We start from the raw sequence: 18,471 nt of genomic DNA, 5'->3' as shown, positions 1-18,471 counted from the left end.
ACATTACTTGGCAGAGAGATTGTTGATCGTTCAGTTATTTATATTCAGTTGAAGGCCGTTTCCTTCCTAATTTAATTAATATATTATCATAATGTTACTGAAATAACAAAAACAGTTTTATTTTTGGTAAATCTGAGGAGCCAAATTGGAACTGGTGTGTTATCACACAATTTTACTCGTCGTATTCTTACTATTCATTCCTTTCATTCATACCATATCATAATTATACCTTAGAGTTCAGCTTATTTTCCATAGAAAATAATGAGCTATTTTGGAAATTTACAAAAAGAAACCTAGATTACATGTATATGTACATCATAACAAAAAAGACTTGTAAAAATACCTGTTTCACATGTATGCTAATAAATGTTATTATCTGTATACACAATGGGTGCGTAGACAGATATAATCCCATACAACTGTGGACCGGAACTATTGTGCCCTCTGTTGGCTGCTTGCCGAACACCTGGCCGCGACGCGACCCCGACCTCTTTCCAAACATACACATTTCACGAAACAACTGCAAGTGTAGTAAATACACCAAAAAATATTCAACCTTTGTTTCCCAAATTATCTTCATTCCACTATAAGTAAAATAAAGGGTTCGCTAATTTATAACACATCTCAAAAAATGCCTTCACAACAGTAACTGCAATTTAGTAACTTCTTGCAAAAGATATTGTACCCATTTCTCACACTCAAATATTTTCCGCCTGAAATATTTTACTGTAGAAGAAAGATTGCTCTCAACTGATGCCTTTTTTCCTCATTAACTTTTTACAGGCGCAAATTTTATCCCAAATCGCAGTAAAACTTTCTGACGCGGAATGTCCGAAAGAAAATTTAGAACCGCTTAAAAATCAAGTAATTGGACGCATTAAATTTAACGACGAAAGGGTTATACTCGTAAAGTTGGAAACTCGAATTAAATTGATGGGGATCCCGAAACTACTTTACCTTTTAAGCCATAAATATTTTTTTCACAGTTGAGATACCGAAATTTATTCCTCTTATAGATAACCTTGAGTAATCTGACTCGCACTTTTTCCAAGCTTTATTTTATGTGAAATTCTATGAAAGGCTTACGACCCACTTTTGGTAGGGTCGATTGGGCCTGAGATTTTTTGTAAAAAATCCGTGCACGTATTATGAGTGGTGAATGTGAGTTGAATATTTTGCCGCTTACTCAGAAAGCTTCTAAGAAGCATCGCATCCAAAGAGATGGCATTTGAAGTGTGATGCTAGCAGCCTTCGCTACAAATTTCTGCAATTCTGAAGAAAAGTATACTATGTCAGTTATTCGGACCATTTTCCCTATACGTCACTGTTGCCGCTGTTGGTATGCCCGGTTTTTTAAGTGACGCGTATTTCTATTATTTCTTTTTATTCTTTTATTTTTGGGTGCGATTTGCCAGTTACCGATTTATCTGCCAAAACTAAGTTAAACTGTTATTCTCAAAAACTGTTATAAACACATTTCACTACGTCTCTTGTTAGTAACTGGCTAGATGTTCTCTTTTTTCGATCGCATTGTTTGCAGTTCTTTTTGTGTTAGGCATACTGGAGTCTCTCTCTTCTGTTTTATACGTCATATCAACGTCATCTACCTTAACGAAGCGTCAACAGAACCACTGTGCAGGCTATAAGGCTTACTTTTAAAATCGTTTTTGACTTTCCATGAGAAATTTTCAATAAGACCGAAAATGGAGTAGAATTCACTTTTTATACGGTTTTGTTTTCTTTACCATAGGAAGAATCTGATTTGTTTGGATTAATTAATAATTGGTTATGGAATAAAATAGAATACCTTTTTACCTTTGCTATGGGGCCCTAAAGAGCCTTTAAACTGAAACGATTTGGTGTAAGGTCTTTTAAATGATTTACCAAAAACCAACTAACTTTACGTGCTCTCAATACACCGTAAAAATACAAAATACGAAATTCACCGTCGTCAGGAAGAGGTTGTTAAAACTGCATTCAAGACTTTTTCTATTTAATAAACATTGAAGCGCTCTTCATTATAAAGTAATAAAACACTGAACTCTTTCTTTTCAGCGTTTAGTCTCTCGTTTTTCGCAGTAGGCGTTATTATCGGACTATAACGGGGAACTTAGACTGTTTTAAAAGTCCTGATTGGATCACCTATGTACGTATAAGATGTTATGATATCACATTCTCGATAAGTGAAGTAACTTCAACTTGTTCATTTTTGTGATTCGATCAGCTTTAGCGCACGGATAAATGAAACTAGTCTACGGGATTCGTTGCGTGATTGGAATATTTGGAATAGTTCACTTATTTCCAAAGTTAAAGTGTTATTACGTCCAAGGTCGCGCTAATGGTCAATTGGCGCGGGTTATTAACACGACACGTCACGACACATCCGCTGAGTTTAGATAACAATGCGTACCACACTAACTATTCTAAATTGTTCTCTATTTAGTTATCTGCTAAGCGGTTTATAACTCCCATTAAGGGAATAATGTTGTTGGTCCCAAAACATTGCTTAATTTCCCGTTTTCCTTCAACTATAAAGTTTAGCCAGTAGACATTTTTCGTGCTCTATTTGTTTATATTATAGAATTAGACTCTAAGCGTCACTTCTCATTTGTAATTCAAAAAGTCACAACACATATAAAAATCCCTCGGTAATAGATGTTCTATCTTAGTTCTGAACAAAAAACTGTAATCTTTCAATGACTTGACCTAGAAATTCAAACTTATCAAACTTTCATAGTTAAGAACAATCCTTCTATCTACACATAAAACTTTTTTCTAAAACGTTCAAGAAAGCGACAGTTTGATGAACGATATCTCGAGAGCCGTCCAGTAGGCCTACTTCTGAAATTCAATAGAAAAGAATTTGGGATAGTCGAGAACAAAAAGCTATTCATGACAAGGTGATCATGAATACCCAAACAAGACGCGTCAACGGATGACGTAAGTAGGACACGACATTATACTGTGAAGAAAAATAAAAGACGGCTTTTGTTTTTTCGGAACACTTTTCTTTGTATCTGTGGCTTGTCGACCGGAAAATGAACATGGCTGGAAGAGATAAACTCCGTTTTATAGGTTCTCGATTTGATTATGGGACATTATGGTTTATGGTTCGTCGATAATATACAAGTACATTGAGTAGCTCTAAGCTTACGCAAAGATAAATGGAAAATTGAAATGCAGAGAAAGACTTCTTGAAATAACAATGTTACATTAATTATTTTCAAAATAATCCAAGAAGGATTTAGTACTGTCGCTCTAATCCATTTGCTCTACTTCTAACGTGTAAATATGATTATTCAAAGCAAGCAGGCTTTATTCTGTTTAACTCTTAATTAAAAATAAATAAAACAACAATCTTTGTTCGGATTTATTCAAAACCCTAAGAACTAGCTATCAAAACAGTTATCCTTTATAAAAATACACAAACACGGTCCCTTTTTAGTGATACAATATTTTAGCATTATCTTCGCATTAAGCCGCAGTAGGTACTTTTATAAGGATGTGGTAATGGGCGAACTGTAACGACCGGCCTCAGAATTATGTCAAACCCAGCATTTCCTCTTTTTATCTGAGCTTTGATATTATTATTATGATATTTGAGATTTGTTGTATTTGTGATGCTTATTTTGACCAAAAAAAATAATGTTGACATATATCACAACAAATAACCTAGATAACAAGAAGCATGGATTTAAATATTCCAGATAATTGGACACAGTTGCGGTTTTCCCAGCGGTCGTTGACATTCCAAAGGACCTTTATTTAAATCGCTGTTTAAAACGAAATATAGGTCAGCCATTAAACTTGATTAACGGCAAATTAATGAATACCTTGGAGATGTGATTATTTCATGCAATCATATCACGTTACGGCAAAATGAGGCAAGTTCGTACAGAATCTTATTACGATCCCTATTCCATATTATACAAGTCCGAAGTTTTGCAGATTCTAAGTTTGGATTTGATCAAAGTTTCCTTCGCGGATTAGGGAGGAACGAGACCTATAAGTAGTTACGTCGTCTGACCTTAACATTGCTCATTTCGCAGGCACTCGAGAAGGGCGGAGAGGTATTAAAGGGCGGGTAGGGCAACCTCGTAGCTATTAATCGGAGATCACGGCCTTCGCGTGCGCCCAGCGCCTGACAGTCACGCGGCACGAACGCAAACGGAACTGTTTGCAGTTCAATATTCGTAGGCGCTCGAACGCACTAATATTTCACTTGAATAAATGGCTTTCGAGTATTTCTAATAAAGTCGCGTGATTTAATATCAAGGAGTGAGCTATTGATCTATGTAAATGAAAGTATAAAATAGCTATTACATTTATAGACTGCAATCATGGAATTAATTGTTCTTACCTTGATATCGTTAGCGTGTTTTTTAGTTAAGTACATACTATTTTATTGAGAAAAAATATTATAATAGCGTTTTTCTATAGTCTTATACTTAGAAAGCACTCAATAAAGTTGTATTACTCTACATGACAATATCATGAATTAAAAGCATAGGTAGGTATAACTTAATAATTCAGGTTACATAATACTTATCAGTGATGACAGTTTACGAAATTAAAGCAAAACGCCAAAACAGTTAAACGTTTAAAATTTGCAGTCACTATTCTGCTGCGTATTTCATTATCAACCTGTTTAAAATGCGGGCCTAATGGAAATGTATACAATAGACCATCACGGAACCCGCGGATAAATTAGGAGGCCGCAGCTAGCATTCAGAATGAGCTTCAAACAATAACCAGTATCGTATATGTAGCTGTTTATAGCGACCTCACACTGCGCGAAACTATTTTGCTTAAATACCCCGTGTAGGGCAGACTAAGTACCACACGGCCGGTATGAGAATGAATTATGGGATAGGCGAAAATGGCATGGAATATCAATATTAAATGCTCCGATGTAGCTGCAAATATTTCTATAGATTGATGTGAATTGACACTGGAATCAGTTTCCGTTTTTCATTTGTTTTACTTTTTGTACTTCACGTAGTGTACGTGTTTCTTGAGCAATAGAATTCTACCGACAGTATAAGCTAACTAATTCAGTAGCGTCTTAGACAACTGAGGGTCTGTGGCAACATAAAACAGTCCCATTGGTGCAAGTCTTAGTTTGATTACCTCGAAACTTAGTGCACTGAACTTAATCTCGTAAATGTGTAATTTGTACTTTACTGCTCTACACATTAGGTTCACTATTCAAAATGGGTTTCCCAGTAAGTATATATGTACGCCGAAGGTGTAGACAGCTTACCCAGACTGAAGGATAGCTCTTTAATTTCACGAACAAAAGTTTCATTTACTTTGTCAGATCAGTGCCTGTACTATGAACGTCGTATATTGGACTATTGTTATTATCAAAATGAGACGGCACACTAAACTGCCCGTAGCTCCATCTCGCTTCCACTACGGCTAGCCCAATTCTAGGAGCTCATAGTAAAGGTTTAGTTCGTGGAAATATCCGAACTGGCTCTCTTAGCATTATACTCGTAGTTTCGATCTAAACCCTATAAATCAACGTCTGAGCTTCGAAAATAGATAAGGAGAGAGCTAAGTTTGGCAGTAGTTAAGATGAATTGCAGTTAATTACGTTACTAATTATCTTTATATTATTGACGTTAGTCGGTGGACGTGACCAGCTTATCAAGGGAAGTTGTCTCGTTAGTTTGGAGACGATGAGAATATTTTAGGAGAGGATTACGTAGTTTCGCCTAACAAATAGGAGCATTGTTTATAAATGAGTTAAATATTAAAAGGAAAGGTAAGTCTAGTCATAACTTATATCTTCTAACCACGCGGACAAAGTCGCGGGCAACAGCTATATTGTATATATAAAACTACGGCTGTGGGTAGGTAGTTTGAATTGGACGGTAGGTAAATATAATTGGACGAATATTAAAATTTGTGTATCAGCATCCTTTGTGCTTCCCAAAGTTGGCGAAACCAAATTTTCCAGTAATGCGCAATTAATAATAACATATTAACAATTAGGTAATATTAAATACACAATATATGTATATGTTACTGAATAAGGTTAGGTCATAAACTACAGACTCCAGGTCCATTTTATGGTTACATTAATAGCCACAGTTCTGCCAAATAACAGTTTTGTTTGGGTCTAACTTATAGCGGCTATAACAGTCTATTGTACCGTGTATAGGTCAAGGTTTAGTCAGGTCAGACGTGTTTACAATTTTATGGTTATACACAAAGTATGAAATAAAGTACCTAAACTTATAAAGTATTTAAGGAGTTTTTAGGATATTATACTATACTGTCTAAAAAGGAGTTGCTAAGGATTTAATATCTTCTGAATTTTAGGTATATACCTACCAAAACATCAGTTAAGATTAACTTCTAAACCAAAATTTAAGGATTTTCTATAAGTAAACAGTTATCGCTGTTTTTTTTTAATCTGCCGATCAATATTGTAGAAAATACTTATTTGAAAAAAAAAACTTTTCTGTCACCAAACTCTTGCAGACACTATGTTCAACGTTAAAAAAACAAGACGAAAATAGGCTGTTTATGAAAACATCATCTTATCACTGATAATACATAATGCGCTATAGTTGATTAACATCTGTGCCACAGCCGTGCATTAACTTCGTAAAACATATCTCATTAGTGTAATGAATTAGCGCAAGCCATATTGTTCTCGTAATTACCGTCCAAATAAGAGGAACGGTCTAACCTAACTTTAACACAGTTATTTGTCATTCAATGTCAAAAGAACTAGCAATTTGGTAAAAAACACTTTGACTGTAATAAAGTTGGTATAATCATCAACTCATCTTTAGACACGGCGCCATATGTGTGTAAATCTTGTCCCAATTTATATTTCGTTTATCTGTCACTGCTACACAAATGAAAGCTTCAATAATAAGCAATGTCTGTCAATCTCACACACCGAACTACATTTATTTAGATTGGTCCGATTTATTCTTAGTTTGCATTTATGCAGACAGAAAGATTGATTACCTCATCTGAAATAGCTAATCTATTTATGAGACTGCAAAAGCTTAATTAAATAAACGTTCAGACAGACTGATGATCTAATGAAATCTAATGTAACCGGATTCGTTTAGTAAACAGTCTAATAGCAGCGGAATGCATTCATGAATCAAGAAATCAATTTCGAATTACCGATGATGAATGCGCTACACGATTAGATAGGTAACCCCAAATGGCTTATCTGCTAATTCGTAATACATTGTGTGTGAAATCCAGTACTCGTATATTTATTAATTAAACGGCAAGTTAGCGTGATAAGAACATGAGTAACAGTGTTGTTAGTAGTTCAGGCTTCCAACACAATTATGTTTTACAATTTTTAAGACAAAAACTAACGCGGATTTTATTAGCTTTAATCCCAAACCACGTTTAACAAAAAACTGTAATAAACATTTCAGAAGCATGTTTAGTCAAAGTGCACTGATAATTAAAGTTACCACTCGCCAATGTGCAGTTGCCATGCCATTTATCTTAATGCTAACAGCGTGTCAAGTACTTCTGCACATACACGCTCTCAATACTTTACCTCTCAACATGTCACGGTAGCAAATTAAAGAGCATATGACGTCATCTGTCACTAGTTTGTTTTATTCCGCATTTAATGGCGGAGAACAAAACGTCAACGTTGCAATCAGTGCGTGAATGTCGGTTAATGTACACTCGCGTTAATAATTGTATGACTGCTGTAAAACAAATGTGGATTTATTGTCGTGTAGCATTTGCCCGCATGTAAGTCCGAAAATATAATAGCAGGCAGGCAAAAAAAGGGCTGAATTTTGTCCTACTTCACACATACACGGTCGTATTCGACTGTACACATTTTGGTAGTCTCATTGCACGAAGCACTTGATTTATTGTAATTAATTGCTGCTGTGTCGGATTCACATTGAGTAAATTATACGCGATAGTGTAATCTAGCGGAGATGCAAATTTTGTCACAGAGCGTATTTTTGGTATCTTCAACTGATTTGAATCAATAATTGTTGCCTTTAACAAACTTATGAGTACCTAGACTACCTAGGTATATTCTAAAAATATTCTGAGTCTCGTGTGAAAGCAAAAATCTAGAAAATCGAGAGTTCTAAGTAGTTGTAAATTGTCTAAATCAAAATTTTATTATAGATAAGAATTTAAAGACCAACGATCTACATAAAACTTAATTGTTTTAAAACTCGACTAAGCGTTATTCTATAAAAAAGTTCGATTCAGAAAGGGAAATTGTTCATTCAGCAATTTCTTTGATTACTAAGTCTTTCTACCTTGTTTTTAGGTTATCATGGAAAATGGCAAAGGAAATTTCACTGATAAAGGTTGCAGAATGAATATCAATTCCCACAGGGCGTGCTCCGTAAAGTGAATCGTGAGCCATGAACCCGCTATGATGGAGTTTCAAGGTTCATCGTAGCTATAAACTTGCACGATTTAGTCTACAATAAAGCTTATATCGTTCCACGGAGATATAAAAATAATGCAATTAAAAAAGCATGAGAAAACGTATAGGATAAAAATCACGAGCAGTTTTAATCCACTCTTATATCTCAATGTAATATAATATGTGTATAGATGCAATTTTCGACCTTATTATTTTTAACGTAACGTTTATAAAAATATTACTGTCAGCCATTTATTAAGACTACTTCTTAAGTTTTGGAGGTAAACAAAAAGGTTAACTAAATAAGATATTGAAACTCCTTTTAGCCCTATTTTAGGTGGCAATGTAGGAGATCGTTTACAAGTTACATTGTCATAGTATACCATGGATATTGGTTGAGGAAATACTGGCTAAGCAATTAAATGGTTAACCATATACATATATTACGTTAATATTGTATCTATCTATTGGTTGTGGGCTTCTAATGTCATGACCTATTCAGTGTTGTAACCAAATATTCGTATCGTGAAAGCTAGTTTGCTGAAAATGATATTGTGCGCGAAATTATTATTATAATAGCGTGCAAATAACAATGTTTGACCCAAATACAATGTCCTATATCATACATAATATGGTTTTGATTTCATTCACATTTGCGCCAAGAAATATCTACGTAGAGTATTGTTTTAACCCCTAACACAACACAAGTAAATTCCGTTCAAGGGAAGTAATTCACGTTTTCTCTTTTTCAACTATTTTGCTTCACTTCATGTTTAGACCCTGCTAAACAATTTAAAAACTTTTGATTCGAACACCTATTTCGTAAAGTTTTAAATACTGATCATCTCTGATCGAATTTAAAAGTACCAAAAAAATAGTTCTTAATTAATTGTAGTATAATAATCATTATTTCTATAACTTTTATGGCTTCTAGTATTGTTTCCAGCACGTATTTATGGGATGATCCAGATTATGGCGACAAGCCCATGGCGTGACGTCATCCTTCTCACGCCACGCCGCGTCGAGGGCCCTCGTTTTGTTTTATTGCTGACTGGGGCACATCTCTCAGCTATTGCACACCTATACATACCTACATATTTACACTTTTACGACTGCCCATTATTGTTATGACTAGCTTGTTTATGCGTTATATGCAAAAATAAATTTAGTCTGATGCGTGGTAACGTTGAGATCTGAAATTATGTTTATTTAGTGTCCCAATTGTGCCGTTGCAAAGCCAAGTAACGAAAGTCACAACCGAAGTGCGAACCTATGTCTTTTCGAATTCATATGCGTATTACTTAGTTATTATCGCATGCTAAAAATGGCCAGAGAACGTAGAAAAAGCAGTACAAATAAAGGGCGTACAAATAAACAAAGTAAAAATGAAGGGCGTTTTTAAAACCTCGGTGGTTTAAAAATCTCTGACACCGAGTTGTACTGGTACATCATACAAAAAGAAAAGTTCTAAATAGTACGGTTTTGATACAAATTAAACAATTAGTTAATTTTCAATACTAGTGATTATTAAATAAAACTTTGTTGGGAAATTTAAGCTCATTATTTATTCAAAATTATAACAAAGGTAGGTGCGAATTAGTTGGTGAAAATTTTACGAAGTTAAACTATAGAATTTAGCTGTTACAAGTATTCGTGACTTATTCAAAACTTTATTGTGATTGAAGAGTATTCAATGTAGATAGCGAGTAACCAAGAGGGAACGCAAACCAATCCTTTTATCTGAACCCACCTCAGTACGAAACAAAATTCACTCCGCAAAATACTCGTCTGTGAATATTGAATTTCCGCAATTTTTGATCCATGTTTCAGGATGAATAGCTTTACATATTTATAGAATCCTTGCATATTTGAACTTTGACCGAAATAGTACGAAACCAATCAAAATGACGTCACAAAGTTCCAAAAGAGTTTTTCTTCGTTACAAAAACGCTGCGTATATTTTTGAAGTTTAGCTTTAATTTCGTAATTCTATAAAAAAAAACAATTGCCTAATGACGTCAGTCTATCCAGAATTACGTTTGTTACGAAACAAGTGAACAAATTACTTGTGATGACGAAATTTCGTAATACAGATTAAGAACTTCGGATCGAGACATAATTTCTTATACCCTTAATGAATATGAGAGTGTTGTTAAGTAGAACGAATCTATCTCAATTCTTACTTATTGCAGTTATTTTCAAGAGTTTGCACATAACACAAACGACGCATTTTGTGCAGTAAACCGCACAACAGTACAAACAACAGCAACCTTATTTCAAAGTACTAAGATTTATTATCGTGCTTCTCTGCGTCTAAGGTGTGGTGCACCGTACATCACAATGGGTATGCCATCGAAGATAATCATCTCGATTTCTTAATAGCAGCGCAACACGCAACGAGCTGATAATTGTCTTTAAGAGTAACACGTCACGATTACAAGGAAAAGTCTCCTAAACATTACAAACACGGTTTTTTAACTTCGACTTCTGTTGCCAATTAATGGCAGAGATTAAAGTATTTTATGGCCCTTAAAAATGTTTTAGGAGACCTACGGGTTTGTTTTATTGTGGATGGCGCAGAAGTTATTCGGTAATTTGAGTCTTTAATTATTTTTTAGCGTTTATTTTTGTTGAATGCTGAAGTAATTTACTTATTATCTGGTTTTCTTCATTGCAGCCTACCACTGGCTTAGCACAGCCTGCTCAAGTAATATTTATGCTGATATTGAAGAGTGACAGCGCATAACATGGTGTGAAGGAAGACTTTCTCTTACAACTGAAATAATACAATTTTGGGAGGCGGTTATGACTACTCTGCCATATGAGGCTGAGTGATTGTACACAATACCTTGAGATAAAACTCACGCATTAATCTCATAATATAAATCCACGTGCAAAGTCATGTCACAGGAATTCCCAAAGGTTAATTTAAGTAACGATAGTCAGTGTAGGAAGGAAAAAAGCAATTAATTAAGAAAAATTATAGGGAAACATATGAAGTACATACATGTAATTTACCTTCTGTTTAAATACATTTTTTTTAATTGGATATAATGTTTATGACGTCTCAGTTGCTCTTACGGTTTAATTTTTCCTTTACCTAACTTTGATGCTAAGGAAACTTGGTCTAATATAGGTTTTTAAGGTACCTAATGTATTAACTGTGTAATGATTGAATTTACCAACATTTGAATTTGATTTTTAGTGCATTTGCTGTTTAAATCTTGGGGCCATCAAGAAAGGAATGTAGGAAGTTAGGCATGCTAGTTATAAAACTGGACGTTAATATAGTACTTATTTAAAAGTATTAACGATGAATGTATCTTTACTTGGAAACAGAAAACAAAACTATTGAATTTGCGTAAGATAAACATTAAACACGAAACAATATGTTTCCAAATCAAAATAATTTTCTGGTCAATAAGCAATAGCCCAATTCTAATATTTATGTAAACATAAATTAATTGTGAAACTAATTTCAGGGATTATTTCAGGTTTACTCCGCAAACACGTCTACAACACATGAAGGCCGCTACTCCCGGGTTTGTAAAGTTTAACTTTAGTTTAAACTTTAAGCGAACCAATATTATTATGATCTGCATCAATATCACGTTTGTTTTGATCGTGAGGAAGTATCAAATATCATCTTTATAAAAGTGTCCACAAGATATAATTATAAACACGTCTAATGAATATATTTGACATGTAAGTAGGTACATATATTTTATATTCGTTATATATATTCAACGTTATATATATTCAACTAATTTCTTTCCAGTCTGATAAAACTCAAACGGTTAATGTTTTAATAAGTATGAAATATTTCTTTAAAACTATGACATACAAGAGGAATGCTTCGCCCTAAAAAATATGCTCAACGGTTTAGTGCAATGTGGTTGTTTTTTAAATATCATAAAAAAATAAAAAATAATTTTGTTCCCGAACATTTTCTAACGATAATATCTAGTATAAAGTTTAGTTTTTTTGTACATAATGGAACACCTTTGTAGTGTTTTATATCACGTGCAAAATAACTGTCGAGTGTAAGCTATCTCGGATCTTTTTATTGTCCCTTATATAACTTTAACCTGACTATTTCGAAGCCAAATGGCGCCAAGCCTACCATAAACAATGTACTTTTATACTATCGTTAGCCTTCGCATAGGTCTCTTAGGTAATATTATGTAATTCGATAAAGTGTAAACACTTAACAATAGTAGCTACATTTAACACATTTAAAGTAAATCGTTCAATATATTCTCAAATTTAACTTAACTATTTGTTTTCTATTGACTTTTTACTATTTTCGAAATATTTTCACAAATGTATTTAGAAACCAGTCGCCCCAAATCAGTAACAATTCTATCAGGTAATTTTATCAGCGTCCAAATTCTTTTTCCTCAACGTCTATTACTACAAAAGGGTCACACATCGACACATTAAAGCGGACACGAGAGCGAGTTCAATATTTTTGTGAAATCGAAGTAAATATTTGTTTGGGATTACACGGAATCAGTATTGTTTGGCAAACAGCTTGTTCAACGTCACCGTAGCCGTAGGTATGCTTGCATAATCCACGCTGAGTAGGTACCACCGTCAAATTGCTGACTACCATTTTTATAGCAGACCTATGCAGTTTGGAGCGACGCAATCGCGCCAATGTATTGTGAACGACATATTCGAGTGAGATTTTTATTAGATTTTGTGACACTCGTATCGGAATTCGAGCCGTAGAATCCAGAGCGGATCGGCCACTTCAATAGAATGCGTGATATCCATAACATATAATGACACCCGCTATAAATGTAACCTTTGTACTTGGAGCTTTTGTTTCGATTCTCGACCTTGTAAACAAAACAGAATGCCTTGTTTCTAAGCAGCTAACCATAACATCGACGTGAGGGTTGCTTCAGTATTATATGGTAGTGACGTTAAGTGCTGTCGTTTGTCATAACTCACTGTCATCTTGTAAACACGTAACAAATGGATGGGCTTTAATATAACTAGCTCAGACATCAGGCACGTAATATGTACCTAGTACCTAATAATGGAGGCGCTTTGTTGTTTTTGTCATTACACAGTACCAAGCCCTTATGGGAAGTTCTTTTTGACAACCATCGTAATTAACCTTCAAACCTGTCCTTAAATTGAGTATCTGCTTGTCTTAAAACTATGTTTCATCACATTTTTATTATTTATTATCAAACAGAACATTAACCAAGAACCTGCAGGAATCACTGATTACGAAGACAGAAACATTTCTTCTCGAATAACAGACACTCATACAAAAAGCTGCAACTATTCCAAGTTTAAATTACCAGCATTAGGGAGCAAAGCCAGAAAGAGGCTTAATCGACTAACGATCTGCTTACACTACACATATAGAGTTCAAAGACTAGCACGAACACTATCGACAAAGCATTTGTAACAAAACAAAACAACTTGTAATTACAAAGGTTGAGTAAGAGCATCTATTTTGTCTACAACTCACACCATATATAAAAATTGTGCTATTTAACAGTATATTTTTGATACAGAGCGAAAGTGTCTTAGAAAGACTACCATTATGGCTTAAGATTTAAAGTAAGACTGTATTTGTTTAAGTGATATAGCACATTACACAGGATATAGCGGTGTCTTTCGCCGACAACCGCAACAATATTCTTGAAGAATTTATTATTAATTTAATTCTGAAACAGATTTTTATGTAATTTGCATGCCCATGTGACGGCAGAATATGGTGAACTTTTATAAATGTAACACCTGTACCTATATCCATGTTTGCAAATAATAAATAAATTTGACTTTGAAAAGAAGAAAGGTTGTACTATAGACTACAGTTGTTTAACTATTAAATCGTTAATTAGCTCAAAAACACAGCTTTCAAGAGCAGTGGATAGCACTGACAAGGAGATCGCTACCTAAGGGTAGCGATCAACAGGTTTCATGGTTCTTGATAAGTCAAGAACCATGAAACCTGTTGAGTGAACAGCCGTCATGTCTCCTACAGATTTGATTAATTTCACACAACACCCGACAAACGTAATTACTTCCTGATTTTCAACTTTAAATATTATAGACATGATTCTTGTACGGTCAATATAAGGCCATAATATTCATTAATAATGAACATACAGTATATAAGTCATATAGGAAGAGCAGTTTCAAAATCTGTTGCTGCCAGTATTACTAGCAGATATGAGCAGAATAGCATCGTCAGAGCTTATTTCATATTATCCGTTTAATCTCTCAGGTCTTCAAAACACAGATCGAGCTTGGAGTGGGTTCGTCCATGTAGTTACAGCGTTAAATGTCGAACTTTTTGCTAAATTCTTTTCGGAAATGGTTGGCGGCATTATTGGACTTTTTTTTGGCCCGAAGTTTGGGATCGTGTCCAGTAAAGGGTAATACGGGTCGGCTCGAGGTCGAATGGGACTGAATACCGGTTGCAATATGCCAATACCTTGATACCTACTACTAGAAATATTTTTGTTCAAAATGATAATTTACACGAATTCTATGTAAAATGTTGTGTAGTTTCCATGAACAACACATGTGCATCTCGTTATGCTACTACAGTATTCAAAATATCATTTAAATGCGCGATACGTTATGCATAGCAATGTTTACGCGCATACCTTAATACATTCCAGCGCAATGTAAACGTACAAATGTACTTTATCTTCAATTTGTTTTATCATGACTGCTTTACATTGAATCGAGAGTAACGTATTGTTTTACATGCAAATTGTACCCTGCACAAGTTAGAAATATCCAAAATGTTACAAGTAGCTCTGATGAACAGTACAAAAAATAGGATTAACACAAGCATAAAAGAGATGCCTGTCATTTTAATAATTGAGGCACACTAAGGACAGATGTAGCATCAAGACCAATTTCGAGTCTTTGAACTGCGCTTGTCAGTAACATATAACCTACAAGCCTTTTGTTTCCATGTGGAGTTGTATGCGTTTATTAGCTTCCGAAGTTGTTGCCAGGGACTCTCGATACCTCGTTAGAGGTTGCGTTTGGGAATTGAAGTTAAGGAGGTCATTAATCAAATGTTTCTCCCTGAATTGGTTCGATTGTTCCCGATAGTTTGAGGCCACAACGTTGACTTATAGACGATAAGGATTTAGGATAAGATTTTCTTGAACGAAATGTTTTTTTTAGCTTTTCGTACGTAACTTCACGTTTTAGAACGTAAACCCCAGTTTCGCGAGACTGACTCGCACTTGACCGTTGTTTTCGGTTATAATCCCTATTTTTTAACCTATTACGAGCACAACTTCAACCACAACAAAAACGCTTCCGACTTTAGCAACAACGCATAATATGCATTTGCGTACTTTTATCTGACAAATAGAAAGGAGTTTTCTATGTGTATACCTATTCTTAAAAGTATAGAATAGCACTTATCCAATAGATATCTAAGTTTAATTAGGGGTCATTTTCTTTTCAAAAGCACGTGGGGTACGTGACTACAATCAGAACGATGCGCTTTATAACACAACTAACCTAGCAATTGACAAAAAGAAAGGAAATTGTGGGACCCCTGACGTACCTGCTTCTATTATTATTTATTTGTAATTATTAAATACAGAAAATATAAGACTTAGGTTAATAAATTGGTAAACAAAACTGTTTTGAACCGTTTGACTGTGGACTCCGGTTGAGTCAAAAATGTTAGTACCTACAATATAATCTAAGTAATCAGGTTTGTATATATAGGTATTTGTGTATTTATATTATCTATATTTATATACAGGTATTTATGTATTTATATTATCTAAAAGGTAGATTTTTAATAACTTTTTAAATTTATTTTTATTTGTTTCATTCCTGATATCCACAGGCAAACTGTTCAATATATAAGTTAAACGGTTTCTTAGGGTCCTATCCCCATAATAATTAGATATTCTAGGTACATCAAATCAAACCAGTGTTCAGAAGTGATGCATTTTATCATCAAATGGATTACAAAACATTTTGTTACCGTCCTCATTAGTTAAAAGACACCGTGTATAAAAGTATATCTAGTTTTTAAGAAAGTGTGAACACAAAAATTCTTATCATCTATTTAATTATCATAATAAAGAACGCAATTACGCCTCTATTTAACTAGACGTCTTTATTGACCCACTTTTTCCTTTTTTTGTTTGAGCTCGTTTTCAATTTAACGGGATCCGGGTTCATCGTCATTAAGTACATAAAGGTGGGTTGATATCAATAGTGGAATTTAACATAAATGCCACTGATAACGAGGTTTGTGAACGTATTCATGAAATTGATATTGGTTATAAATGCATTTCGTTTAAGATTGGGTTTAAATCTTTGGTTTAATTTCCATAGCGTTCTTCTGTGTGACTTTGTGTTTTTTTTTTGAGGTTTATGTACTTAGTTTTATTTATTTAAATTTGGACTATCTGGGATAGTTCATAGTTCGGACTTGAATGAAAAAAAAAACGTATCAATCGATTTTTAAATACCAAACAGAATATAAATTTAAAAGAATAACATCAAAAAACCAAGTTAATATTATAAGGTACACTTAGAAATATTGGAACCTTGCAAGATTACTAGCTTAGACCAAGTATGATATTAATAGTTAATATCAATTATTGATGTGCCATCAACATACATTAAGTCATTACCGAGTAATGCCTACCAATTAGCTCAAGCCCACATAAGTTATATCTCAAACTAAATTCAATCAAACGTAAGAAGGATATATTTACACGATAGTTTTTATCAAGATTTTATGTTTAGGTGGGATTCTTCTCTTTTTAAAGCGGATGAGTTCGCAGGCTACAGCTAGTTATTATAATAGGCGAAGGTCGTAAACCCTCAAATTATAATTGAAGTGTTTGCAAACGCTTGTTCTCATATTATCAATGATTATTCACACAGTACTGATTTGTTAGTGTTGTCGGCGCGAGGGAGGAATAAATAACGAACGGTTGCCCCTACGTGCCGCGTCTGGCTTCCAATTTGTTTACAAACACGAATCGCACGTTCACACAATGGCGCTTCGTAATTCTTTAGCGTCAATTTAATGATATCAAAATAAATGGCGCGCTGTGTCGTGACGCGATCTAGACAACACTATCATTAAAGGTGTTCGTAGGTTGATTTATTGATATTATTAACTATTAAATGAAGATTTAATTATGTTTACTTATAATAAATAATTAATATAAAATAATATTACACTCGGGTTCACGATTCATTTATTTTTATTATACACGTGATTGTAGGTAAGTAATTATAATGACTTTATCTAGTTACCTGGATAAACACCAGCGAAATAGGCTTATTTTCTTTCATTTTTTTTTTGTTATTATGGTATTATTTATCTTAATTCTGACCGACTTTACTTAATAGGAAGATTAATATATCATCATAAAAATATTATATAACTAGCTGTTACCCGCGACTTCGTCCGCGTGGTTAGAAAATATAATGTGGGTTTTTTTTTAATCGGATTAGTGTTTCTGCGTTTCTGCCCTTAGTTGTAAAATATTTCATTTCTGATCTGCTCCTATTAATCATAGATTGATGGTAGATATATATCCTATTGCCTTCCTCAGTTAATGGGCTTACACTGAAATATTTTTTCATACCGCTCAGTAGTTTTTGAGATTAGGGCATTCAAGCCTGACAAACTCTTCAGCTTTATAATATAAGACGGTATATGTAGGTTATGTGCATATAGAAAAAGTTAAACTTAAGGTATATTTTTTTAATAATATCATAGAGAGGTAAAATTTGTGTGTCTGTGACATTGTGGGGGGTAATCTCAACATAATATGCTGAACCGATTTTGGAAATTCTTTTACTAAATAGAAAGCCATGTTACTTTTCTGCACGTCTGGCAAGTGACTTGTCCTTCAAAGATCGGACAGGGTTTTTCATATATATTGCATAATCTGTATATACCCAAACAAAGTCGTCTAATAGCGTGGGAGAAGTCTTGTGATGAAAGTTACATTATCTTAAAATTCTAAACCTAAACCTATGCTATGTAGAGTGTTTCAATCCTTTAAACACTGATCGCGTGCTTCTGCCGGTCAGAA

At 34.1% G+C, this 18,471-nt stretch overlaps 2 protein-coding genes across 6 annotated transcripts in view; both read right to left on the bottom strand.

Annotated features, from left to right (window-relative positions):
- The window catches only part of LOC113495472 (carbohydrate sulfotransferase 11-like), a 602,728-nt gene that overhangs the window by 335,847 nt on the left and 248,410 nt on the right, over positions 1-18,471 (bottom strand). The window lies entirely within an intron of this gene.
- The window catches only part of LOC113495462 (cAMP-specific 3',5'-cyclic phosphodiesterase), a 301,983-nt gene that overhangs the window by 183,203 nt on the left and 100,309 nt on the right, over positions 1-18,471 (bottom strand). The window lies entirely within an intron of this gene.

This window comes from Trichoplusia ni, chromosome 6 (genome assembly GCF_003590095.1).
Source record: "Trichoplusia ni isolate ovarian cell line Hi5 chromosome 6, tn1, whole genome shotgun sequence".
Lineage (NCBI taxonomy): Eukaryota > Metazoa > Arthropoda > Insecta > Lepidoptera > Noctuidae > Trichoplusia > Trichoplusia ni.
The sequence above is the reverse complement of the archived record's forward strand: the minus strand, read 5'-3'. Positions and strand labels throughout refer to the sequence as shown.